The 25,849-nt window shown below is 48.4% G+C and overlaps 1 pseudogene; it reads right to left on the reverse strand.

Annotated features, from left to right (window-relative positions):
• Positions 1-6,198: 6,198 nt before the first annotated feature.
• LOC142826882 (uncharacterized) lies at positions 6,199-8,548 on the reverse strand (annotated as a pseudogene).
• Positions 8,549-25,849: the final 17,301 nt, after the last annotated feature.

Here is a 25,849-nt window from a genome sequence, read left to right on the forward strand (position 1 = left end):
CCACGCCCACCATACCGTGGGCCGGGGAGCCCTGAGGAGCCAGTGGAGCTGGGAGCCTCAAGGGGGCCAGCAGGGCCTGGAGCCAGCAGCCCTGCCGTGCTAGCAGCCTTGCGAGCTGGGGGCTGCTCTAGCTGGGCTGGAGTGGCCCCCTGCATGTAGGATCCTGCTTAATCCAGTAACTGGTTAAATGTAATGTTTAACCCTTTAATGCCCCCCGCCCCGTCCACCTGAGGCCCTTCCCCTTCTAGGGGCACAGAGCCAGCCCTCTCCCCTCCACGCCTTGCCCACAGGCCCAGTTCTCTTGTGCAGTGTCTTGCATTCTAAACCAATATTAGTGTGGGTTGGTGTATTGGCTAACTTCTTCCAGTCCTAGTGATCTCGCACCTTTTATGATGGACACCTTTTGAGACCGAATTTTTTTTTTTTCAAATAGGTGGGGTGGCTTTAACGAAAAATGAGCTCGTCCTCCAGGGATCAGCTGCTCAGAAAGGCTCCAGTCACAGAGGCTACATCTACACTGCAGCTCTTGCATCCCAGAAAAGCTATGCCACGTCCAAGGAACGCATCCGCTTTTCCGGAAAAAAAAATCAGAAAATCGGATGCGTTCTTTCACCATCCCTGTAAACCTCGTTGTACGAGGAAGGGATGTGCCAAAAAAGGAGGTTTTTCTGAACTCTGGCACCGTGTAGTCGTACCAAATTTCAGAAAAGCCTCTTGTGGAAAAAGATACGCAAATTGCAAGCTGCAATTTGCGTATATCTTTTTCTGGCTTTTCTTTGCAGGGTAGACACAGCCTTACTTTCTGTGCTCATTAATGGCTCCATGTAGCCTTTGCATGAAATGCCTTTGCCAAAGTTCTCTGTTTCCTTTAGTTTCCAAATCTGGGCTCATGCACTCTGGAGTTATTTTTAACAAATAACTGCCCTCAACCAACCTCTTTACTAGGGTTGAGTCATTTCTAGCAAACATTTCCAGGATTTCAAGGTCAGGATGTTTTGTTTTCGAGCACAAGGCTCATGCTGCCAGCAGCACTGCCCACTTGGTAAATTTTCAAACACCATCATGTTTTCTCCCACTGGTGCATGTATTTGGGAGGCACCCCCCAAACATCCTTAAAGCTACCTCCTTATCCTCCTTCCACTAGCTCCTCAAAGCTCTCCTGAACCCTCTGGGTACACGACTCATGTCTCTCTATACGGGCAGGGCACAATTAAAGGGGAAAACGTGACTGCCCCATGTGTCTCCTCTGAGATGTGGTTTCCCCACCCTGCACCCACTCCAGGACTGTGGTGCTCTCCCCAACCCTACTTAGCCCCTGTCCCAGGCTGCTGAGATCCAGCAGGAAGTGGGCTACCATTGCCTCTGGGAACCATCTTTTCTTTCAGTGTTTGTACATCTCTTAGCATTGTGAGGTCCTGATCAAGAGCACGGTTCCTGGGCACAATGGTAATACAAATAATTATAATTAATAATCAGAAGATGTGGCGTCTGAACCTTCCTCTGCCGCACACATCCTGTGTGACTTTGTGCAAATGTAACCCACATACCTAGTGTGGTTCACTGTCTCATGGAGTGGCATTTACACCACTTAAAGTGAGTGATAAGAACAAGGGAGCTTTACAGCCTAAACTGAGAGCCAGCTGGCTTTATAGCTCAAGCTGTAAAGGCTCCTACACTCAGCTCAAGAGACCCTACTTTCAAATCTGCCCAGTGGTGGTTACGAAGTCAATTCTGTGCCTAGGTTTCCCCCTTGCAGACCTGTGTGACCGTGGGCAAGTCATTGTATGTGGCCTGTGCCTGTTTCCCCACCTGTAGGGGAACTAAAGCTCCACAAGTCAAGTAAAAAGTTACTTCCCTAAAATCACAAAGGAAGTTGGGGACAGTGAGGAATTGAACCTAGAGCACTTGACCCAGAGCTTAAGCACAAAATGATGTCCCTGGAGCTATGCTGTTGCAATCCGCATGTGAGCACAGAACCATTGTAAGAGAAAACAGCTTAATGTTACTTTAACCTACCCAGCAGCCTTTTCACTTCCCTCTTGACTTGCATTCTTCAAATCTGCTGTCACCTCTTTGGCTGTGTGGTGCTGCCCAATAATGCAAGAGCAGTCTCCCTGTGCCACAGGGCCCAGTCCTAGTCCAGGGAAAGCAGCATGGGTGCAAATAGCAGCATTGTCTGGCTATGCATGGGGTTTGCATTGGGCCTCTGACCTTCATCCCTAGCCACCAACAGCTGTACATGGGCAAAACTGTGTGAGTAGCGCAGTCTGATTAAATGAATCATAGAGCTGGAAGAGACCTCAGGAGGTCATCGAGTCCAACCCCCTGCTCAAAGCAGGACCAATCCCAACTAAATCATCCCAGCCAGGGCTTTGTCAAGCCGGGACTTAAAAACCTCTAGGGATGGAGATTCTACCACCTCCCTAGGGAACCCATTCCAGTGCTTCACCACCCTCCCAGTGAAATAGTTTTTCCTAGTATACAACCTAGACCTTCCCCGCTGTAACTTGAGACCATTGCTCCTTGTTCTGCCATCTGTCACCATTGAGAACAGCCTTTCTCCATCCTTTTTGGAACCCTCTTCAGGTAGTTGAAGGCTGCTATCATCCTCCCTCACTCTTCTTTACAGACCAAATAAGCCCAAATCCCTCAGCCTCTCTGCGTAAGTCATGTGCTCCAGTCCCCAATCATTTTTGTTGCACTCTGCTGGATCTTTTCCAGTGTGTTGACATCCTTTCTGTAATGGGGGCCCAGATGTGGCCTCCCCAGTGCTGAATAAAGGGGAATAATCACTTCTCTAGATCTGCTGGAAACGCTCCTCCTAATGCACCCTAATATCATGTTAGCCACCTTGGCTATGAGGGCACATTGACCCATCTCCAGCTTCATGGAACTTTTACCCCTGCTATGAGCATGTGTAAAAGCCTAGAAAGTGAAGGACTAGGCCTGTGAGTTTTCCCTCTGCTGCCTTCTCAGCCCTGCAGACTCAGACCGGTGTTTACACCAAGTACCTGGAGTGGGTGTGAATGAAATTTCAGTTCTTCCAATTTTGTTTCAAACAGGCCAGAACATTTTGGGGATACTTTGTGTTCCCACCCCCCACCCTGCCCAAGTCACAATCACACACAGCACCAGCTGTATCGACAAGAGCTGCATTAGGCCTGCGCTTTGCTGTAGTTACACCAGTAGAACTGTGTTGGACAGGGAGTGATTTTGTAGCAATATAGTCATGTCAGTATCATCCCTTCCAGTTGTAGTGTTCTAGGATTGTATCTCGAGAGGTCACCAAGTCCAGTCCCCTGCTCTTAAATATCTCCAGTGATGGAGATTCCACAACCACCCTAGGCAACTTATTCCAGCGCTTAACCACCCTGACAGGCAGGAAGTTTTCCTAATGTCCAACCTAAACCTCCCTTGCTGCAGTTTAAGCCCATTGCTTCTAGTCCTATTGTCAGAGGCCAAGGAGAACAATTTTTCTCCTTCTTCCTTGTAACACCCTTTTAGGAATGGGCATCCAGTGGCTTAGACAGGGGAAGGCTCTATCTTCCCAAACCGCCAGCCTGGCTGTGCACACACTTTGCCCCGAGTCCTGTTGTAGGTGTACTGGGGGCAGAGTGTTGCTGCCCCAGAGTGCTCACCCTCCCCGTGCTCGGTCCAAGCTGCCCCCTCCCTTCCTGGTGCTCCAGGGGCCAGGGAGGCTGTACAGTTCAAGCCTCTTCCCTTGCCACTGCTCTGGGGAGGCTGGAGTGCATGCACGCTCTTCCCCTCCCCGTGGCAGTGGTCAGGGACAGGTATGCTCAGCACTTTGCTCCTCCTCCTCCTCCTCTCCCTGTGGTAGGGGGCGGGGCCTCAGCAGAGGGGGCGGGGCTATAGGTGGTGCTAGGGACTGCACTGACCACCAATGCTTTTAGGTAATTGAAAGCTGCTCTCATGTCCCCTTGCCCTCTCAGCCTTCTCTTTTCCAAACTAAATCATGCCCCTGGTGCAGATGTGGTTAAATCACATGGCAGTCAGCTCATCTTTAGATCCAAAAGGCAGCAAACGTCCCAATCCGTGCAGGGAAGCAAAATCGCTGATCTTGGGTCATCTGCTTGCCAGGGATTTTAATGCAAAGGGAGGCCAGGTTAGTGAAGCCTGGCTCAAGCTGGCACTGCTCCATGAGGGACTACTGGAATGGGCAGCAAGGTAGATATTGAAAGTTGCAAACTTCCAGTCCCAGCTGTCTTACTGAGATGCTTTGATCGATGGTTTTTTTTTTTTTTTTTTCCCAAAAGCCAGGGCAGGCACTAGTAGTGATTTGAGCCCCCAGCCAAGAAGCTCAGGTAAGTTCTGGGGCAGGGAGGGGCAACAGCAGGAGTGGGGGCTGGATCCGGCCCACCCAGCATTTCTCTCCGGGCCACCCGGCTGTGTTCAGCTGCCCTTCCCCCAACCTTGCTCTGGGAGCAGCTTGGCTGCAGAACAGGATTTTCTTGCGAGCTGTGCGGGGGTGTGGAGCGAAGAGGGGAGCGCTGAACGCAGGCTGTGCCCCTGTACCACATCTCTGCAGACCAGGGGTCGGGTAGAGCTGCTCCAATCTGAAACACGGAGAGTAAGTAACTCAGGAGTTCCTCTCTTCAGAGGCAGTGCCCTGTTTCTAGGATTTCAGTGCTTGTGTACGTGCGCACACATGCGTGCACACTCTCATATGCACTCGCTCTCCCACCCCCCCACCAGATATCTGTAGAGTGAGGGAGATGAAGACAACAGATCAGGACAGCTTTCCCTGTTTTAAAGAGACAGTGCAAGGCTTCTCTCAAACTCACCCAGCACGCACGCACATACACACATGCACTTCCTGTGTCACTGTCACACACACCCAGTTTGTCACACTATTTCTGTGCCATGTGTGCGTGCACATACACACGCATACTCCCGGACTCTGTACACACACACACACACACACACACACACACACACTCACTCTCCCAGATTTCCACATACATTCAATCTGTGTCTCAATCTCAATCTCTCTCTCTCTCTCTGTAGCCCCCAGTCCCACCCCTTCCCAGGGCCTGGAGCCGGCCTGCAACCATGTACCAAAATTCATGAAGTAGCCCCCCTGCGAAAATGATTACCCACCCCTGATCTGGGGGGACCAAGGGATTTTTAAAGGTTGCATTTGGGCACATCTAAGTTGCCAGAATACCCATTACTCTGTGGGATTTTCAGAAGACTGGGTCCATGCAAATTCCTTGGCCGCTCAGGGCTAAGTAGAAACACCCACTAGGTGTATATTAGCATATGTAAATGAGCAGATGGCAGATGTCACTGAGGCCTGGGCATCCGCTAGTGAGCTGCCCAAAGGGGGACTCTTTGCATGCCGCTGGAGAGTGGCCAGAACTATGGAGTTTGGAGCAGGTGTGGGCAATTTTAAAAATGACACCAAGCACAATGGCAGCAAGAGAAACCACTAGATGGGCCCAGAAGCGAACACTGTATATGAAACAGACACTGTCCTTCCTCCACCCAGGAAACCTTGGGGTGGGGGCTGGGGGACGTGCCCAGGAACCTCTCTGCTAATGCAGAGCAGAGGCTGTGGGCTCAGACTAACTCTGCTAGGAACCATGGCATGATCTGGAATATTCAGTCATCCCAGGGCTGCCCCCTATCCTTCCATCCCACATGGCCTGGGTGCCCAGCCCAGGCCTACCCGGCTGCAGACTGTCTCCTTGATCCCTTCAGGGTTGTGTGCTCTATCTACAACACTCAGTGCCACTGTCCCTTCCTTCGCCTCCTCTAACTCTCCCTCCAGAAGCAATGGACGGATTGAGGTCCTGTTCGATGTCATTACTGTGGAAGGAAAACACAAGTGAAACCAGTGGCAAGGACCCGGCCCTTGCTCTTTGTCCTCTGCTGGATGTTCAGGTATTTCATACGCCATGACAGCAGGACGGAGCGAGCTGCCCCTGGGGAGGTTCCAAGCCCCTGGGACAGGTGATACGAAGGAAATCTGCATTGCCACCCAATGTGCTCCCCTGCCCTAGCGCTGTAGTGGGATGTGCATGATCTCATTGCCAAGGGAAGTGGTGGAATCTCCCTCTCTGGAGATATTTAAGAACAGGTTAGATAGACATCTGTCAGGGATGGTGTAGGTGGAGCTTGGTCCTGCCTTGAGGGCGGGGGGCTGGACTCGATGACCTCTTGAGGTCCCTTCCAGTCCTATAATTCTATGATCTCATAGACCACGGTGAGGTTTTCTGCTGTCACCGCTGCGTACGGCCTGTTGCTGGCGTGGATCTCTTGGTGCCGGCTGAGGCTTGATTTGTGGGTGAAGTTCTTCCCACATTTGGTGCACACACGGGGCCTTTCCCCAGCATGATTCAGCTGATGCTTCTTCAGGGGCTCTCCCCACACTCTTTGCATGTGTACAGTCCTTCCTGCAAGTAGATCAGCTGGTGCCGCATGAGGTTAGCCTTCTGGCTGAAGATCTTGCTGCACTGAGGACAAGTGTAAGGCTCCTCCCTGGTGTGGATTCTCTGGTGGGTGATCAGGGTGATCTTCTGCGGGAACCCCTTCCCACACTCAGCACACGTGAAGGGACGCTCCCTTGTGTGGGTCCGGCGGTGTGTGATGAGCTGCGACTTCTCGACGAAGCTCTTCCCACAGTCGGCACAGAAAGGGCCGCTCCTTGTGTGGATTCTCTGGTGGATGATGACGTTGGACGTCTGGGAGACGTGCTTGCCACTCTCCGTGCACTTCTACGACCGCTCCCCCGTGTGGATCCGCTCGTGCTGGGTGAGCTGGGACCTCACGAAGAAGCTCTTCTGGCACCGGCCGCACTTGAACGGCCTCCCATCCTGGTGCGTAGGCTGGTGCTTGGTGAGTTTGCCTTTCTTGCTGAACTTCTTCCCATACTCAGAGCATGCGTGAGTCCGCTTTCTCCTCAGGCCTTCCCTCAGGACAGAGAACCCTCCCTGGCGGCTTTCCTTGACTTCCGGGTTGGGGGATGGTTCCACTGCAGTGTCTTACGAGATCTCCTGTCAGAGTTTGCTCATGGCCACTGGATTCCTGTGGGCCCTGTCTCCTGAGAGGTCTCCAAGGGGCTGAGAGCTCCTGTAGAATTTCCCTCACACCCGCTGGGTTCCTCTGGGTCCCATCTCCTGAGAGTTCTCTGGTGGACTGTGAGATTCCTCTTAACAAAAAGTTTCCCATATTTGCCATACTCATGATCTCCTGTTTCTGGCTGTGTGGTACCCTGTGGTGCTCAAGCTTTTCTCCTCTCCATCGATCTTGCTGTGCTGGACACTCTGGTGGGCTGTTACATCTACCCTCTCATCAGTGCTTTCTCCATTTTTGGCGCATAGGCCCAGTCTCTCTTCTGTGTCTAGTTTAAGGGTTTCCATAGCAACACCACTCTACTGCCCTGGCGGACCAGGCTGCTGGGCTGTTATGGAAGCTTGTTCACAAGGAATGGATGGCGCATCTGTTTCCGGATGGGTTTTGGCTTTATCCTGACTCAGGGAGATTTTTGCCTCACATCGGTGCATTCCCACTTCTCCTTCCTCGTTTCATTTCCTGAGGGGGCTCCTGTTTTTAGTCCTCTCCTCCTAGTGCTTCTCCTTATTTGGAACCATTGGGTCTTCATCTGCTGGATGAAAAATCCAATACAGTCAGTCACTAGTTCAAAGGCGGATGACAGCAGAAAAGTTCTAAGTGGGGCATTCATTTGCAAGAGTCTTGGAACGATCACCACTAAGTTGAAGTCTAGGGACCAGGAGCGTGGTTACGTACAGGTCAGGGCATGGGATGAGGTCTCCAGCCTCCTGGGTTCCAGCCTCACCTTGGCCACTGACTTGTTTGTGACCATAATACTTCATCTGTGCTCCTGCGGCCTCTGTTTCCCCTTCTGTGAACTAGACAACACAGGCCGAGCATGGGAGAGAGGGGATATCACTATCCCTATGTGGTAGAGCAGAGACTGAGGGCACAGGAAGGCTGCAGGATGGAATGTTGGCCCCGCTTATGTTAATAGAAGTTGGCTTCAATGGAGTCGCGAGTCATACAGCAAGTGTGTGGCCGGATGGGGTGGGAGGGAGGTCTCAAACTAGTGTTTACTAGTGACAACAAAGTCCCTGATCTGAATCACTTCCACCAGTGTAACTCCAGGACCTTCTTTGGAGCAACTCCTGATTTTGGCTGGTGGAAGTCCAGAATCCGCTTCAGAAAAAACAACTTGTAGTGTAACATTTAACCAGTTAACTTATTAAACGGGATTTTATGTCCCTACTTACACTACAAAAAGGATTCACCACTAGCCCATCTGTGTTTTAATGGAGTGGCAATAAGGATCTCCTGTTCCTAGCTATTTGAAGGAAAAGTGTTTTAACCTAGTGTGACGTAGTGGGGATTGTGTTCCCTCTGTTCACTTATTATGCCGTATGTGATTCCTATGGTCCTATACTGTTCTGTGGTAACTCTGTGTGGGTCTCTGTTTCCCTGGGCACTGCACTGGTACCCAGCTGCAGATGGGAATGTTGGGTGTGGCTTTCACTGTGGGGGGCTGCCCCATCTTAACGTAGTAATAGAGATGTAGCCGTGTTAGTCTGGTCTAGTTGAAACAAAAGACAGGACTATGTAGCACTTTAAAGTCCTAAGTGGACTAACAAGATGGTTTATTAGGTGATGAGCTTTCGTGGGCCAGACCCACTTCCTCAGATCAAATTGTGGAAGAAAATTGGCACAACCACATATACCAAAGGGATACAATCAAAAAAAGTGAACAAATATTTAAAAAGACAAACCAGATTTCAGAAGGGGGGGGGGGTGAGAGGGGGAAGTTAATGTCTGTGAGCTACTGGTATTATAGAGGTGATAATTGGGGAAGTATGGCCCCAAAGTATGCTAACATCTTTATGGCTGACTTAGAACAATGTTTCCTCAGATCCCATCCCCTTTTACCCTTCTCTACTTATGCTACATCGATGACATCTTTATGATCTGGACCTATGGCCTAGAAACACTGGATGTATTCCACAGAGACTTTAACAACCTACACCCCACCATCAATCGCAGCCTGGACCATTCTACAAGAGAGATCCATTTCCTGGACACCACAGTACAAATCACCAATAGTAAATTAAATACCTCTCTACAGAAAACCCACTGACTCATACAGTTACCTACATGCCTTCAGCTCCCATCCAGAACACACCATACAATCCATCATCTATAGCCAAGCCCTTTATATGTGTTCACTTTTTATTGTATTTTATCCCTTTGGTATATATGGTTGGGCTAATTTTCTACCACAATTTGATCTGAGGAAGTGGGTCTGACCCACGAAAGCTCATCCCCTAATAAACCATCTTGTTAGTCTTTAAAGTGCTGCATAGACCTGCATTTTGTTCCTTTTTAACATGGACACAGCAATAGCTCAGGCTGTCTGGTAACCTGAGCCTGGGTGGGGGAAGCAACCAGGTGACACATTGCCTGGGAATCTGAAAGGAGGGGGTGGGGCTGCCTGGAGGGCTGGGATGGTTTGCTGAGTGTATGAGTTGCTGGGGGAGGATGCAGGAAGGGGGCCCAGGGTGGCTTCTGTTCTGCTTGCTGGCTGAGAGTCCTATCTGGTTGCAAATGGGAGTGCAGGGCCTGGTGATTTCTCTCCCCACCCCCCACACTCTCCGTGATAGCTAGGCCTTGACTTGCCTCTGGATTAAAGCACTAACACTGCTATAGGACCAAGAAATGCACATGTGAGAAGGCCACTGCCCCTGGAACTGTGCTTCTTGCAGTGCAGACTGGCACTCAGCCAGGACTGAGACTGGCCCGCCCCTAAGGTGTGGCAAGGCTGCTTTGCACTGTATCTCTGATGCATTCTGGCCCTCCTCCAGTGCATCCAAACTAGGGAGGATGGTCCCTACACATCCAGGCCAGTATGGAGGTGTGGCCAGAGGAAAGGGGGTGTGGCTTGGATGCTCTGTGCCTTGCTGGTTCCTGTCCACATTTGGCTCCTAGGAACCACTAGATTTGCCCTACACTGAATGCTTGCTGTGGTCCCTGCTCATTAAATAGTGACTTATGAAGAGACGGGGGCTATGTCTACACTGTGCCCATTTGGCACAAGAAATATGCAAATGAGGCAAGGCATGGAATATCACCATGCCTCATTTGCATAATTAATTTGGCTCTGTTTTTGTGTCGGGCTTTTGCACAAAAAGGAGCCGACAACATGGCTCCTTTTTGCGCAAAACCCTCCTGTTACGCAAGAGCCATTCTTCCTGAAAAAAGGAGGAAGAACGGCTCTTGTGCAAGCAGGGATTTTTGCACAAAAGCCTCTTGTGCAAAAATGGAGCCTCATTAATTATGCAAATGAGGCTTGGTGATATTCAACACTTAGCCTCATTTGCATATTTCTTGCGCCAAACGGGCGCAGTGTAGACATAGCCCATAAGGGCAGAGGTGGGACCCACGTACTTATTTTTTCTAATCAGGCCAGGCCTGACTATCTATTCAGGGATGCTCTGACAGGTTCCTGGTAGCTAACACCAGTGCCCCCGAAGGGTTCGAAGGACTCTCTCCTGCTCTTACTGCGCTCCTTGACCAGAATCAAGTTTTGGGGTGAAGATTTAGAACTTGGCCCTGCAAATCTGCATGGCTGGGCTTAACTTTATTCCCATGAGTAGCCCCAGTGACCTCAGGATCCAGGTCTGAAAGGGCAACTCTGGGACAACTGTGGAAGAGAGCAGATGATGACAAATGGTGCTAATTAATGGAGAATGAGGGCGACTTAAAGCACAACGATGTATGGTGAGGCCAACATAAAAACTTGCATTTACATTGCACACACCTACAAACCCTTTGCCTCACTGATATCACCATTGTACGTGGTGTCCCTAGATCCTGTTTTGTCAGGACTGGGGAAGAGGCAGCAAGCGGGATCACTTGATGATTCCCTGTTCTGTTCGTTCCCTCTGGGGCATCTGGCTTTGGCCACTGTGGCTACATCTACACTGTGGCGCTATTTATCCCGAAATAGCTATTCTGCATCTTAAGAGCAAGCCCACTAGATCGAAATATAACGGGCTTGCTATTCTGATGTCACTGTAAACCTCCTTGCATGACAGATAAGGGACGTTTCGGAATAGTGCTTTGTTTTGAAGTAAGATCAAAATAAGCTATTCAATTTGCATAGCGCAAATTGTGTTGCTTATTTCGAGGTAAGAGTGCTGCATAGATGCACCCTGTGAGAAGACAGAATACTAGGCTAGATGGACTTTTGGTCTGAACCAGTATTGCCATTCTTATGTTACATAGTCTATATGGCCCTGATTCAGCAAAGCACCTCAGCACATGCTAAACTTTAAAGGCTTGTTTACTGGGGAAATTGATCAGCAGAACTGTAGCAGTATCATTATAGCCTTATATGTCAGTCACTATAAATCCTCTTGTGGACACTCCTATTACAGAATAAAAGTGACTTTATCCTCATATAACATACAGCTATAATTCTGCTGGTCAATTTCCCATGTAAATAAATCCCTAAGTATGTGAGCAGTGCTATAGACTTCAATGGGACTCCTGCGCTTAAAAGAAAGCATATGCTTTTCTGGATAAGGGACCGTATGAATTATTCAAGAAATACTCCTCACTTACAATAACACTTTGCATACACGGATGACCTAAAGGCCTAGCAATAAACTGAAAATGGCAAGTTAAATAAACAGTGTAAAAGAACATATCAGTGCTGCAATCAGAGAGGAAACTGCTCCGTGTCAGAGCATCAGAAACCTATTTGATAATTGAACCCACAGCCACACCTATACTCCCACACACAAATACAACTGGGATATGGGCCCTAAAACATGGCCTCATCAGGGCAGTCTGGACATATTATTTTCATAAAGGTTTTCAAATGAAATACAATTATTTTCTTTGACATGGAGCAACTCTGTTGTGTCATGTTAAATAAAAGGACCTTAAACCACAAAATTTGGGTCCCATTCTGCTCACCAGCAAATATCTCTGTATTATGTAAATTCATCAGCCGGGAACATATTGCCCCTAGTGCTTGGATTTAAAGAAACAAGTAGCTGGCTCCCCAAAGTGAACAGATTTGATTCTGTTCATGGAACACCCCAAAAGGGGGAGATTTAACATCAGTAATGGCTAGAGATATAATATTAAGTTGATCAGAAATTTTCAAGAAATATTTCCACGTTTCAAACATTTCCCTACTTTTTTCAGTATCTCACAGATAACACTTGGCCTGTGTACAGACACAAAAGACGTTTCAGTGCTGCTGTCTTAGCTGTGGGAAAACATCCCCTTCAGGCATTTACCTTTTGTTCTCTAAGCATTAGCCAGATGAGGATTTTTCCATCAGAGGTGATTTGGCAGCACTTGCTTTTTGTCACCCAGACACACTGTGCCTCGGCCCATCAGTTATTCTCCTCCAAATGTCTGCTTTGATGACTCACAGGAAGTCTGTGTCAGAGCTTTAAAAACAACTGGGGAAAGGGTAAAATAGGAGACAGAGAAAAAAAGCCAGGCAAGATGAGAGAGGGAAAGAGGCTAAAAATGCTGATGGGTTGGTGAAACAACTTTGCGCGCTGGCCTTTGCCAACCGTGATCAGCTCTCCGGACAATGCAGTCAACCTGGGCACTGGGGCAGCTACTCAGCTATTCTAGGGGATTTCCAGGGCCTTGCTGGGAGTTGTAGTTCTCCTGAGCGAGAAGCAAACAATGACGAATGTTTCTTTTTTAAACAAGTTGCCTGCTTAACTTAGCACTTTTGACTCCTTTGGGTGGAACATTTAGCATGGCCTGGAGGGAAGCAACTTTCCTGGATCTGTAATTAAGGAGACTAAAGAGAAGCTGTGGCAGAGCCTTAGGGAGAATTTGTCACAGGAACACTTTACCTTTATTCTGGGGGCATGTGGCAATGCAGAAAGGAGGAGGAGTTCGTCAGGCTGCATGTGGCTGAACAACCTATACACTGATGATGCTGTATACAGGTGCAAACGCAATGTGAAGTCCTGTAACACCTTATAGACTAACAGATTTATTGGATCATAAGCTTTCGTGGGCAAAGACCCATTTCGTCAGATGGGAAAGGAGATGCTCATTTGACACAAGCCGTTATGTGAGACTGATGTTCCTCAAAGAAGGGAAACTGAGGCACAGTTGTGTAACCAGGCAGGGAGCACAACAAGCCAGTCCCACGATAGCATAGCTTCATCATCTCCTACATTTCAATTGCCTGCCTGTAGACTAGACCCAGCACCCCCTGAAGTCAGTGGGGTTCAGCTTTTGATGCCAAGAGGATCAGGGGTCAGCTCCCCGGATGTTGGCAGGGGAGTCACTGGCCATTTCCAAAGTGTTTTGTTCCAGAGTGCCCCTTTAAAATTAAATATCCGGAACTGATGCTTTGTTTCAGTTGAAGATGCTAAAATGCTGCACCGGGGTGCTTCCAAACCGAAAATTGTTGGAACCTTTCATTCTATGAGAAGGTAGTGCTTTAGCTCTTCCTCCCAATTCAGGGGGAAAACAAATGTTGAAATCTTGTTTCCCCAGATAAATTGTGTATTTTCCCTGAGATAGAAATGTCGTTTTCTGGCGAGCACTAACATTCTGCTTCTGAGTGGTCCCACTGATCTTACTGGGTTGAGGCATCCACATCCTTTCTGTAGTGGGGGCCCCAAAATTGGACGCAATATTCCAAATGTGGCCTTACTAGTGCCAAATAAAGGGGAATAATCACTTCTCTAGATCTGCTGGCAATGCTTCTCCTAATGCAACCTAATATGCCATTAGCCTTCTTGGCAACAAGGGTACGCTGTTGACTCATATCCAACTTCTCATTCACTGTAATCCCCAGGTCCTTTTCTGCTGAACTGCTACCTAGCCAGTCAGCTCCCAGCCCGTAACCATGCTATGAATTCTTCCGTCCCACCAAACACTATGGGGCTCCCCCAGGGCAAACTCCCAGGCAAACTCCCCTGTTGGCTGCTGGCTAGGCCCATCTCAAAGCCTTGCCTCTAATCCAATCAGCCTCTGAAGGCCCACCTGGAACAAAGCACTCCCAATTCACACTTTTCAAACTGCCACTCTTTCCAAACCGCCAAACACGCAGCCAAACAAATGCTCACAGACAGACAAACACTTTGATACTCACCCCACCAGCTCAAAACACAGCTCCCCAAAAATCACACTTACCCGAGCTCCTCTCGGACATTTCCCAGGCAAACTCCCCTGTTGGCTGCTGCCCTGTTCGCTGATCACTAAGGTCTAGGCTACACTATGAGTTTTGCCGAAAGAGGCAATGCAAATGAAGCACAGATTAGCATTTTCTTGTGCTTCATTTGCATACAGCCACTCCCCGAGTTACGAACACCTCCACTTACGACTATCTGCACTTACGACCAAAGCGGTTGTAAATGAGGATCCGAGTTACGAACGGTGATCTGTGCTTATGAACAGTGTGGTCGCCATGTAACTCTATGGGACCTGAGTTATGAACACTTCAAGTTATGGACCAAGTGTTGGTCCGTAACTTGTTTGTAACTTGGGGAGCGGCTGTAATCTCTTTCAGCCCATTTTTCTGCAAGGGTTTTTGCACAAAAACAAGCAGTGTGGATGGTTCCTTTTTGCACAAGATCTTTATGCTGGAGGCATTAAAAAAGAGGGGGGTTGCGCAAAAAGGAAACGTTCACACTGCTTGTTTTTGTGCAAAAACCCCTTGTGCAAAAATGGACCGAAATAGATTTATGCAAATGAAGCATAAGAAAATGCTAATCCACTTCATTTGCATTGCCTCTTTTGTCAAAACTCATAGGCTATGTCTAGATTGCAAGCCTCTTTCAAAAGAGGCTTTTTCGAAAGATACTTTTTTCGAAAAAGAGCATCTAGACTACAACCAGTACTTTTGAAAAAGCAAGCCGCTTTTTTGAAAGAGAGAACCCAGGCAGTCTGGATGCTCTCTTTTGAAAAAGGACAGTTTGTATTACATAGTGCCTTTTTTCGAAAGAGCACTTTCGAAAAAAGGTGTTATTCCTCGTAAAACGAGGTTTTCCGTGATTGAAAAAGCTGCTGCGTTCTTTTGATTTACTTTCGAAATAATGCAGCAGCAGTCAAGATGCAGGGGAAGTTTTTTCAAAAAAAGGCCTAGTATGGACATTCTGATATGCTTGTATAGAGCTGAAATGTATCTGCCCCCTTGGGGAAACCAACTAGACCACACTCCCCTTCCAGAACTGAGAGAGAGCCCAGGAGTCCTGACAGGGCTCTCCCTCTCTATGTACAGATTTAGTAACAAAGTAAGAGTATATATTAAAATTTTAAGGCTAACCAGTGTCCCGTAAGTGTCTTGCCACAAGCTGTCAGAATATGTTAGTGTTAGAGCTGAGTGGATCTAATATTTATTTAATTTTCTTTCTTTTATATAGGAACTAGGATAAAAGTTCCTGTCATAATACAGGATTTTCGGGTCTCTCTTTCTCTCTCTCTCTCTCCTCTTTGTACTGCCTCCCCCTCGCTCTCTCTCAGCTCTCCTCCGCCTCCTGCCTCTCTCTCAATCTCTTTCGTTCTCTTCTCCCTCGCTCCTGCCTCTCACTCGGGGGACCCTGGAACCCAAACGGCCACTTGCTCCTCCACGGCGGCCCGGCTGAGCAGCGCAGAAGTCAGCCAAGTGCCATGGTGGGAGGCGAAGGATGTGACTCAGGCAACAGCGCTGCCCAGAGGCAACAGCCAGCATTTCAGCATTACAGAGTCACAGACATTGGGCTACTTTATATAGGAATTAGATACAGTGCTCCTGTCTGCTAACTGCTAAATTGTCTGCCAAAAAAAGTAGAGTTTTCCAGTGCCTCAGTAGCCCCTGGATAGAGATGGTATGTATGCGTGGGAAGAGGGCAGAGAGGTTGATGTGTGTAGGGGGGAGGGAGTTGGTTCCCCCCTCCCTTACTCTCTTCCTCCTCCCCCATCATGGCATGCATAGGTAACCCTCCCCCCCCCCCCACCACTGCCAAAATCTGAAATGGCACCTCTGCTAGGAGGGTGGTGAAACACTGGAATAGGTTCCCTAGGGAGGTGGTGGAATCTCCATCCCTAGAGGTTTTTACGGCCTGGCTTGACAAAGCCCTGGCTGGGATGATTAATTGGGGTTGGTCCTGCTTTGGGCAGGGGGTAGGACTAGGTAACCTTCTGAGCTCTCTTCCAACACTGATCGTTTATAATTCTATGATTCTAACTTTTCTCACGTCAGATCCAAACTTATTCCGATCCTTGTTGCTAAGTTTGACATCAAAGGCCTGTTTCCTATCACTCCTTCCCCGTCCTGCTGTGTTTCCTTCCTTCATGGTTACCCGGAGCCCAGGGGAAGTTGCTGTTGATTTGTTCAGCCAAATCCTTGGAAGCATTGTCTCTGCTCTTATTAATTTATGGCCTGATCCTTTCTCGGGTGGTTCCTATTTTGTTCCTTAAGGTGCTGCTTCTTGTCGTTCGTGCTACAGGCATGTGCTGTACAAAAGAGGAAATCCTGGCCTGTTAGTTCAAAGCTTGGAGCCTAGCATGGTCACAACAGAGATTTTCAAAAGCCCTGAGCATTGGCCTTCCTGTGTACCCCATGGAGCTGATGGGAGAACTCCTGCTGACTTTCCTCGGAGCAGAGTGAAAATCCCACCTTAAATTGTTGCCCATCAGATTTTAGTATGAGAGGCTGCGCTGCTTTTCAGGGTGCCGCAGATTTGTGGGTTGCCTTGTTGCCACCTGTCCAAAGTGGGAGAGAGTTTTGCCTATCCCAGCTGGGTATTAGCTTCCTGAAACAACCTGTAGCCACTCCAGCTCTCTTTTCCTGCCCTGCCCTGCACCCCTATCCCTGAGTCCCTTCAACGTTTCCCCCTGGGGCATCCAGCCACTCGCTACCCCCAGAAATCCCAGATTCTCTGTTGCCTATTTTATAATAGACCACCTTGCCCATGTCACACACAACACTTGCATTATCTTAACACACAAGGGATCTAAGGATACATCTACACCTGCGGGGGTTTTCTGGGAGGTATCCCGGAAAAACTCCACCGTGTCCAAGGAACATGTTTGCTCTTCCGCTTTTTTTTTGTAAACTTGGTCTTTCGGAAGCCCTGTCTTCCTCATTCCATGAGGAAGAAGGGATCTTCCAAAAGAGTTTTTTCCTAAAATTTGGCCCAGTGTAGATGGGCCAAATTTCGGAAAAGCCTCTTCCAAAAGAAAAAAAAAATCGGAAAGAGCTGTAGTGTAGACCGAGCCTTAGTGAAGAAAGAACAGCGATTCAAACAGAAAAAAGTGTGAGTAATGGACACAAATGTAATATGCAAAACGAAACCATGAGATGCAGACTAGGGCCTGCACTGATGACTAGTCCCCTTGCCTGTCTAATAAAGTAGATCCTCACCCAAAGCCTCGTGCAGTGTTAGCTGCCCTCAAAGAAGTAGGGCCCAGTCTTGCATGATGCAACACCACACATCAAGTTACCTCCTCAATGAATAGCTCCAGAGAGTCTTCCTCTGCCCTGTGATGTATTGTCAGCCTCTTGTCTTTATTCATAGCCGAGGGACATCTCATTGCCCTGTTCTGTTTTGCTGCCAAGTGCTTTCCATATGCATAAACAATGAGAAGTCCTGTGGCACCTTATAAACTAACAGATTTATATAAGCTTTCGTGGTTATACTAAGCATAAGGACTTAGTTCAAATTAACGTTTCACTGCCACATGTAGCCGGGTGGCAGTGAGTTCGGGCTAGTGAAATTTCAAAATGGTGACCAGACAGGAATGCAAATAAAGCCCGGGATATTTAAATTCTGGGCTTCATTTGCAACTCCGGTCTCCTCATTTGCCTACCTAGCTCGAATTAACGAGCTAGTGTAGACATACCCTGAGAGATTTACAAATGAAAGTCTGCATGGGGAAGAGTGAGACCCATTGAAAATATAATGTCTGGCCTGTTAGACCTACACCGTTCAGGCAATGGTAGCACTGATACCATTGCATGAGACCCAAAGTGGTATTTGTGTGGCTGGCGTGTAAACAGCAGCATGGAGAACCTCACACTCTAGAAGCCGTGGTGATGGGGCATGCCATTCATTTATTCGTCCCCTGCAATACTGGTGCTCTAGATTTAGTCTGGGATTTTCCAAAAAAATGAAAAATAAAAAGGTACTGTCCTCTTAGAAAAATGCAGGCGTCAAAATATCTTCACCAAAAATAAATCTGAAGAAAGAAAAGTTGACAGGACAAAAGCTGTCTGCAGATAAATTCTTAGGGAGTGAGTTATGCAGCCATCGTGTCTTCAGATGTTGGACATAAACACTACACAAAGTAGAGCATGTTTGGTTGTTGGTTGGCTAGAGGAAGGAACTAGAATAGATGAATCAATATTGTAGTTCCAGACCTCCCATGCTGACTGGCTGTTTGACTTTGGGTGTGTTTTGTATTGAGCTTCTCTGTGGCTCAATTTATGATCCGTATGGGAAACAGACATAATAATTCCCTGCCTGTTGAAGAGATTAATGAATTAAAGTTAAAAGCCTGCCCATACAGGGGCCTGTAAGTGTAAAACATTGCTGCACATAGATTGCAAACTCTGAGAGGCAGAGACTGTCTTTTCGTTCTGTGTTTGTAAAACCACTTGACAGACCTGGGGCTCCTTGGTGCTATGGTAATACAAATAACAACTGTTCAAGGTCACTTCCCCAATGTGCTTCCCTTTTTATAGTCTCCAAAACCCTAAAGTCTGGACTTTGTTGCAGGAGCAATTTTCGTAATATGTTTTACTCCAGTGCTTTAACCAACTGCATATATATATATATATATATATATATATATATATATATATATATATATATATATATTTTTCCTCAGAGAAGGTATTTAACCGTTGGACCGAGAGCTGCAGTGATGCTGCCCTGACCTGGAATCTATAAATCCAGATTAGATGGATGGTTTCCTAGAAGATACAATCTGGTTCAATCACAAAGAATTGGGCTAGATGCAGGGGCCAGGGGGTGAAATTCTATGGCATGTTGTGCTGGGGTGTTCACCCCACACTGGTCCTGGAGTGCTTGTTATAGGCAAAAGAAGACAATTAGCCATTGATAGCACTTGGGGAAGTAGGGCACAATGGGGCTTAATTGGGGATGAAGCTGGGGCAGAAGTAAAGCCAGGGAGTTGGCAACAGAGAGTTGCACTCTCTGATCCTGGAGAGGGGAGAGGGGAAAAGCAGCAAGGCCCGGGAGAAAGAAGTCCTGAACTCTTGGGTTGAGGCTCCCTGGATTAGAGCCCCATGCAGAGGGAAGGAGTGAGTGGGCTGTGGGGTTGAGGATCACCAGGACAGGGTGTCAGACCCTGGAGTAGCTACCGGTAATCCCTAGATGGGCCACTAGGAGGTGCCAGCATGGCAAGAAAGCCCGTCCCGTCTCACACGAGTGATGCAGGAAAGCAGCCTAGATGATTTGTCATTTATGAACTAATAGAGGAGACATAAAAGTGAGTTGAAAACTAACGACAAAGCCCTTCCAAAGTGCAGCTTTAGAGTTAAATATGCTTGGAGCTTACACTTACATCTGGTCACTCGTTTTTTCTGGGAGTCCCACATGTAGGGGCATGCTGAAACTAGGCATGTAAAGAGTTAACGGGCAGCTCAGCCTGGCCAGGGCAGCTCTCACCTCTGGCGTGATGCGTCAGGTCCGCCAAGGCTGAAGCAGCCTCCTGCCACAAGATCACAGTGAACTGGTTAATGTTTTAAACAGGATTTTACATTCCTAGCTGAACCCTGAGAGACTCAGCTCCACTCCTTCCCCCTGCCCCTCGGGAACAGAAGTTATTGAGACATTTGCCACCAGGATTAATAGCCTGGACATGTCCAATAATACACCAGCTAATGCATAGAAGCAGCTTGTATTAGCATGGGCCAGCTCTGTCAGGGTTCAGTTGGAATACGTTGTATTTAGTGTTGTGTTCTCTGCTGTTTGCAAAGCAGTGCAATGAACGTTCTGTTGTCAGTGATGAAGTTAGTTTATGTTTAGCTAGAAGCCATCTTGTATAACAGAAACCATTTCAGCCTTTTGTCTTTGCACGTAGGCCAGAGTGAACTTTCTATCACCCCATGCGCCAGGCCAAGACAGATGTGCTATTGGAATGTGTTAATTGGGCTGGTTCAGAGAGGAGAGGTACTCCCTCCTACCTGTCCGCCATCATGTTGATAAGGCTTTGTTTTTCCTAGTCTAATTGATTATTTCTGTAATTGGATGCCCTGACGTCAGACTGTTTGGTTAAGGGTATAAAGATACTAGGATTGATTGTATTAGGTAGCCTTACTGGACCCAGGCTTTGCTGAGACCACGTTTGGCTCACTTTGCTTTTATTGGCCAATAAAACTGTCTGTTTAGCCGCGTAAACTGAGTGAGGCGTTTGCTTCGACATCAGGTCAGTACAATTTTTAGATGCCAGGTTCTTCCCAAGCTGTAGATCACTGAGGAATTTCGAGAGATGCTTTAACCATGCACGCTGGTGACTTTCTTACAGAGATGTCAGCATGAAAGAAAATCCCGGTAGACGGGGAACAAGATCAGTCCTGTTTAACTTAAAACGCAAAAGCGATGTTCGTGACAGAAGATGCTTTCCATGTTCTCCCTCCAGTGCCTGTGTTAGCCAGAGGCAACAAACACACAGGAAGCTGAAAAGAAAATGTCTTACTCAAGCAAATGCCCCTGCAAGCATTTTTCTCTTCCCCTTAGCATTAACCATAAGGCTTGGTTATTCAGCGGGACAGATAACAAAATCCAGACCTGTGGCTCCAACTTCCATGCCCGTATCTCCTCTGGCCCACACTGTGGACTCAAAGGAAAGTTGTATCAGTAGTGTAATTAAAGTTCTAGGGGAGGGAGTGAAACAGAAGCCAGAGAAATAAAAGCTAGCTGGCAGGCAAGAGGGCAGGGAGATGGGGAATAAGAAATTGCATTGTGCAATGCCCTCTGGGAGATGTAGTCCTTCCTCCAAAGGATTGCCATGCCCTGAGATGATGGCTGTCCAGAAACAAACCCAGGAAAGCCATCTAGCCCGCTGCACAAGGGGAGATCAATGTGCCTTTAACCTTAGGGCTGGCCTTACCATGAGGTGAACTGAGGTGGCCGCCTCAGGTGCCAGACTGCGGAGGGCGCCACTAGGACCCAGAGTGTAGAAAATTGTGTCTGCTGCTGGTGCATATGTATTCTCTCTGCTCTAGATGCACAGAGATGGTGGCGTGCTGTGCTGGAGGAAGGAGGGCACAAGAGACCTAACAGGCAGGCAGGAAAAAGGGGGGCCTGGGGATGTCATTTGAGCTCCCTGCCTCAGGTGCCAAAATGTTGTGGTCCAGCCCTGTTTAACCTTGTCCTTTCTTAATTTAATGGCTCCTACAATTGGGAGAGGAAGTTTTTTCTTGTGATCCTGTTCAGTAAAATGTACACGTGGGACTAATAGGGCCGTGTGCAGACTAGGAAGCGTGTGGCATTTTCCCTGAGCAGCAGAAAGCCGGAGAGGAGACATTTTAGGAGTGGAAGCATCTGATGCTGCAACTCTAGTGCCTGTTTCTCAGCTCAGCCAGGTGTCATGCTGGAGCGGACATTTGCTTAGCCTGTAATGGAAAAGGTGCTGGGGCTTTTTTACTTTTATAACTGACACAGCAAGCTCGGAGGTGCTGGGGCTATGAACTGCCAAACCGAGGGGTACCATGGCTCGGCACTAGAGCAGACCAGTGTTCCCTCTCATTTTTCCCACCCCTGTGTGGAATGAGTTTTGTTCGGTGCACCACAACAGACGTGGTGTGTGACACTTCACCTTCCTGTTGGTGCACATAACATTCCTGTGGCATGGGTGGGGCCAAGGGGCTCTGAGAGAGAGAGAAAGAGAGAGAGTGTGTGTGAGTGTGTGTGTGTGTGTGTGTGTGTGTGTGTGCACATGAGCGAGGGGCAAAAGGCTGAGGTGCAAGGGCTCTGCCTGGGGGTGCAGGCTCAGGGTGGGACTGGGTTGCAAGGTTTGGGGTAAAGAAGGCTGCTCCGGGTATACTGCGAGGAGAGAGGACGTCCTCCCCGCCCCAGCTCTTTCTCCTTACAGCAGCAACAGGGCTGTGGGGAGAGGTGCCTCTCCCCACTGTGACCACCCTGGGGTTGCAGGAGAGGTGCCACTCCCTTGGCTCTGGCAGCTTCAAGCGGGGGCTGGGTTGGAGCTGGGAAAGGGCGGTGGTAGGAGCACCCCTGCTGTGGCAGGTTCAGGCTGGCACTGGGTTCAAGCCACCCTTCCCCAGGACACAGCAGGTTGGAAGCCAGGCTAGGTTGTGGTCGGATCGACTCTGTCCTTCAGGAGTTGAGTTCCATGTGATCTACTGGGTCTGTCTCCTTTGGCTCAGACCTTATGGAACCACCAGTGCCCTGTGGAGGCAGTAAGCATCCCAGGGTACTTTTGTCAGAGCAGATGTTTGCTCTGGTGTCCATGGCCTGAATTTCCCCATTCATGTAGCATGCCACATGCCAGCCTCCCAGCAGGGAGGTGAGCATATCTTAGTGCTGCTTGGCATCTAGCGCATGTGAAGCACATGGGTTTCCCATAGAAATGAAAGGGACTGGACATAATACCTCATCTCTCCTCCATCTGCACTCTGGCAACACTGCTGCCATGGTCAGCTGCCTTTCATGAGGCACATAGGGATGTTCAAAAAGGGATAGAGAATAAGACAGAAAATATCTTATTGCCTCTGTATAAAACCATGATACACCCACATCTTGAATACTACATCCAGATGTGATTGCCTCATCTCAAAAAAGATATATTGGCATTGGAAAAGGTTCAGAAAAGGACAACAAAAATGATTAGGGGTTTGGAACAGGTCCGATATGAAGAGAGATTAAAAAGACTTGGACTTTTCATCTTAGAAAAGAGAAGACTAAGGGGGATATGACAAAGGTCTATAAAATCATGACTGGTGTAGAAAAAGTGAACAAAGAAAAGTTATTTACTTATTCCTACTATATAAGAACTAGGGGTCGCCAAACAAAATTAATAGGCAGCAGGTTTAAACCAAACAGAAGGAAGTTTTTCTTCACTCAGCACACAGTCAACCTGTGGAACTCCTTGCCAGAGGATGTGGTGAAGGCTAGAACTTTAACAGGGTTCAAAAAGAAGCTAGATAGATTCATAGAGATTAGGTCCATCAATGGCTATTAGCCAGGATGGGTAGGAATAGTTTCCCTAGCCTGTGTTTCTCTGGAAGTGGATGACAGGGGAGATCATGTGAGGATTACCTATTGTGTTCCCTCATAGACTCATAGACTCATAGACTTTAAGGTCAGAAGGGACCATTATGATCATCTAGTCTGACCCCCTGCACAGTGCAGGCCACAGAATCTCGCCCACCCCTCTTAGAATAATCCTCTCACCTATGTCTCAGATATTGAAGCCTTCCAATATTTTGAAGGCCCCAACATGCAGAGAGTCCTTCAGCTGTGATCTGTGCCCAATGCTACAGAGGAAGGCAAAAAACCTCCAGGGCCTCTGCCAATCTACCCTGGAGGAAAATTCCTTCCTGACCCCAAATATGGCGATCAGCTAAACCCTGAGCATGTGGGCAAGACTCACCAGCCAGACACCCAGAAAGTTCCCTATAGCAACTCCTATCATCCCTCCATTGACCTATTTCCAACTGGAAATGAATGGTCAATTAGTTACCAAGATCATGTTATTTCATCCAACCATCCCCTTATCATAGAATCAGAACTGGAAGAGACCTCAGAAGGTCGTCAAGTCCAGCCCTCCGCTCTAGGCAGGACCAATCCCATCTAAATCAACCCGGCCAGGGCTTTGTCAAGCCGAGACTTAAACACCTCTAGGGATGGAGACTCCACTACTTCCCTAGGTAACCCATTCCAATGCTTCACTACCCTCCTAGTAAAATAGTTTTTCCTAATATCCAATCTGGACCTCTCCCACCACAACTTGAGACCATTGCTCCTTGTTCTGCCATCTGTCACTACTGAGAACAGCCTCTCTCCATCCTCTTTGGAACCTCCCTTCAGGAAGTTGATGGCTGCTATCAAGTCCCCCCTCACTCTTCGCTTCTGCAGACTAAACAGTCCCTCAGCCTCTCCTCGTAGGTCATATGCTCCAGACCTCTCTGAGGCATCTGGTATTGGCCACTGTTGGCAGAGAGGATACTGGGCTAGATGTACCTTTGGTCTGACCCTGTATGGCCATTCTTACGTTAACATATATTTACATGCAGGGAGGCAGCGGGAGCCGGTGCTCGTAGGGAGCCGGCTTTTAAGCTCATATCCAACCCCCTACATCTATTGGTATGAAACAGTCTGATTCAAGGGCCAAGCAGCCTCATGCCAACAGAAACAGAGGCGGGGAGGCATCACGCATGTGCAGCGCGGCTGACAATAAGGCATCACAGCCGTGATGTAATGTGACCAAACATGGCAGGGGACGCTAAAGGTTTCTTTTCAAGTCAGCTGGCTTGCTTTTCCTCCTCCTCACCTCCATTTTACTCAGCTGTAGAGCCCCTGATCTCTGCAGCACCAGCCCCCTCGCGTGCTGGAAACCGACCCACAGCCTCTTCGAAGGTGCTGCTCTGTGAATTTGCCTTTCTCTGGCTTCAGTGCTGTGGAGGAGGGGCCAGGAGTTGGATTTTGTTCAGCTGGTTTGACTGCAGAATGAAGGCTGTTTTGCTAAAAGGGGATGTGGCTTTTGGCATGTCTATGGTGGGGTGGTGCCTTTCCCACACAAGCAAGCCAAGCCACCCCAAGGGCCAGCTGCCCACGCAGCTCCAAGGCAGCTCAGAATGCCATAGGGCAAGCTCTCAGTGCAGGGACCAGCTGCCTTATGTCACTGCAGTGAGAGGGGCTCAGATGCTGACCTGCTGCAGGATCCGGGCAATGAACCCTTCAGATAGGGCCCAGAAGAGGGCACAGAGTGGACAGGGAGTGGGATCACACACTCCTGCCTCTGGGAGGTATCCAGGCAATGAAACTGCCAGCTTCCCTGATTTTCCGGTTCTGTACTCCCATTGGCAGTGTGCCCGCTACCGAGGGTGCTCTGTGGGCATGCCTGATGGGCTATCTTCCTGGCTCAGACGTCCAAGAGGCCAGATCAGTGCAACCCCTAGCGAACACCAGCCCAGAATTCGACACACTCTCTGGGGAGCACAGTTGTCTCCATGATATGTCAGGCTTCCATGAGGCCCTGGGGAAGCCGCAATAAAAAAGCTTAGCTCTGCTCTGATACAGCACTTCTCATTAGCAGATCACAAGGTGAACTGTACTTTTAGCCCCATTTTACAGAAGGGGAAACTGAGGCACAGGGCACTGACTTGACCATGTCCTCCACGCACAGCAGTAGCAGAGGTGGGAGCAGCGCCTATGCCAATGGAGTCCCAGCCCAATACATTAGCCATTCTTTAGGCCACAGGAGCAGCACCCCATTATCCCACCATGTTCTCTGTCAAGTTGTGTCCCACCCACTGGCTGCGGAGCTGGGCCGTAAAAATGTCAGCTCCGTCAACTTGCTGAGCTGTGCAATACTTTTTTTATAGAGTAGAACCCCCCTCAATCTATAGCTCTGCAATGGGTATATCTTATATCACAGTGTTTCTCAACCAGTGGTACAAGTACCCTTAGGGATACTCGAGAGAAGTCAGTGGGGGAGGGGGGGGGGCGGGGGGCGTCAAGACAACTGAAATTTGGAGAAAACTGACTTTGTTTCAAGTTTTACAGCACTTTATTATTTTTGTACTTTTTACACCCAAAAATGTCATCGCCCACCTGGCTATGATTAAGTTGTTTAAATAAATGTGTTGCAATGGTAGAAA

Source organism: Pelodiscus sinensis, chromosome 2 (genome assembly GCF_049634645.1).
Source record: "Pelodiscus sinensis isolate JC-2024 chromosome 2, ASM4963464v1, whole genome shotgun sequence".
Classification (NCBI taxonomy): Eukaryota; Metazoa; Chordata; order Testudines; family Trionychidae; genus Pelodiscus; species Pelodiscus sinensis.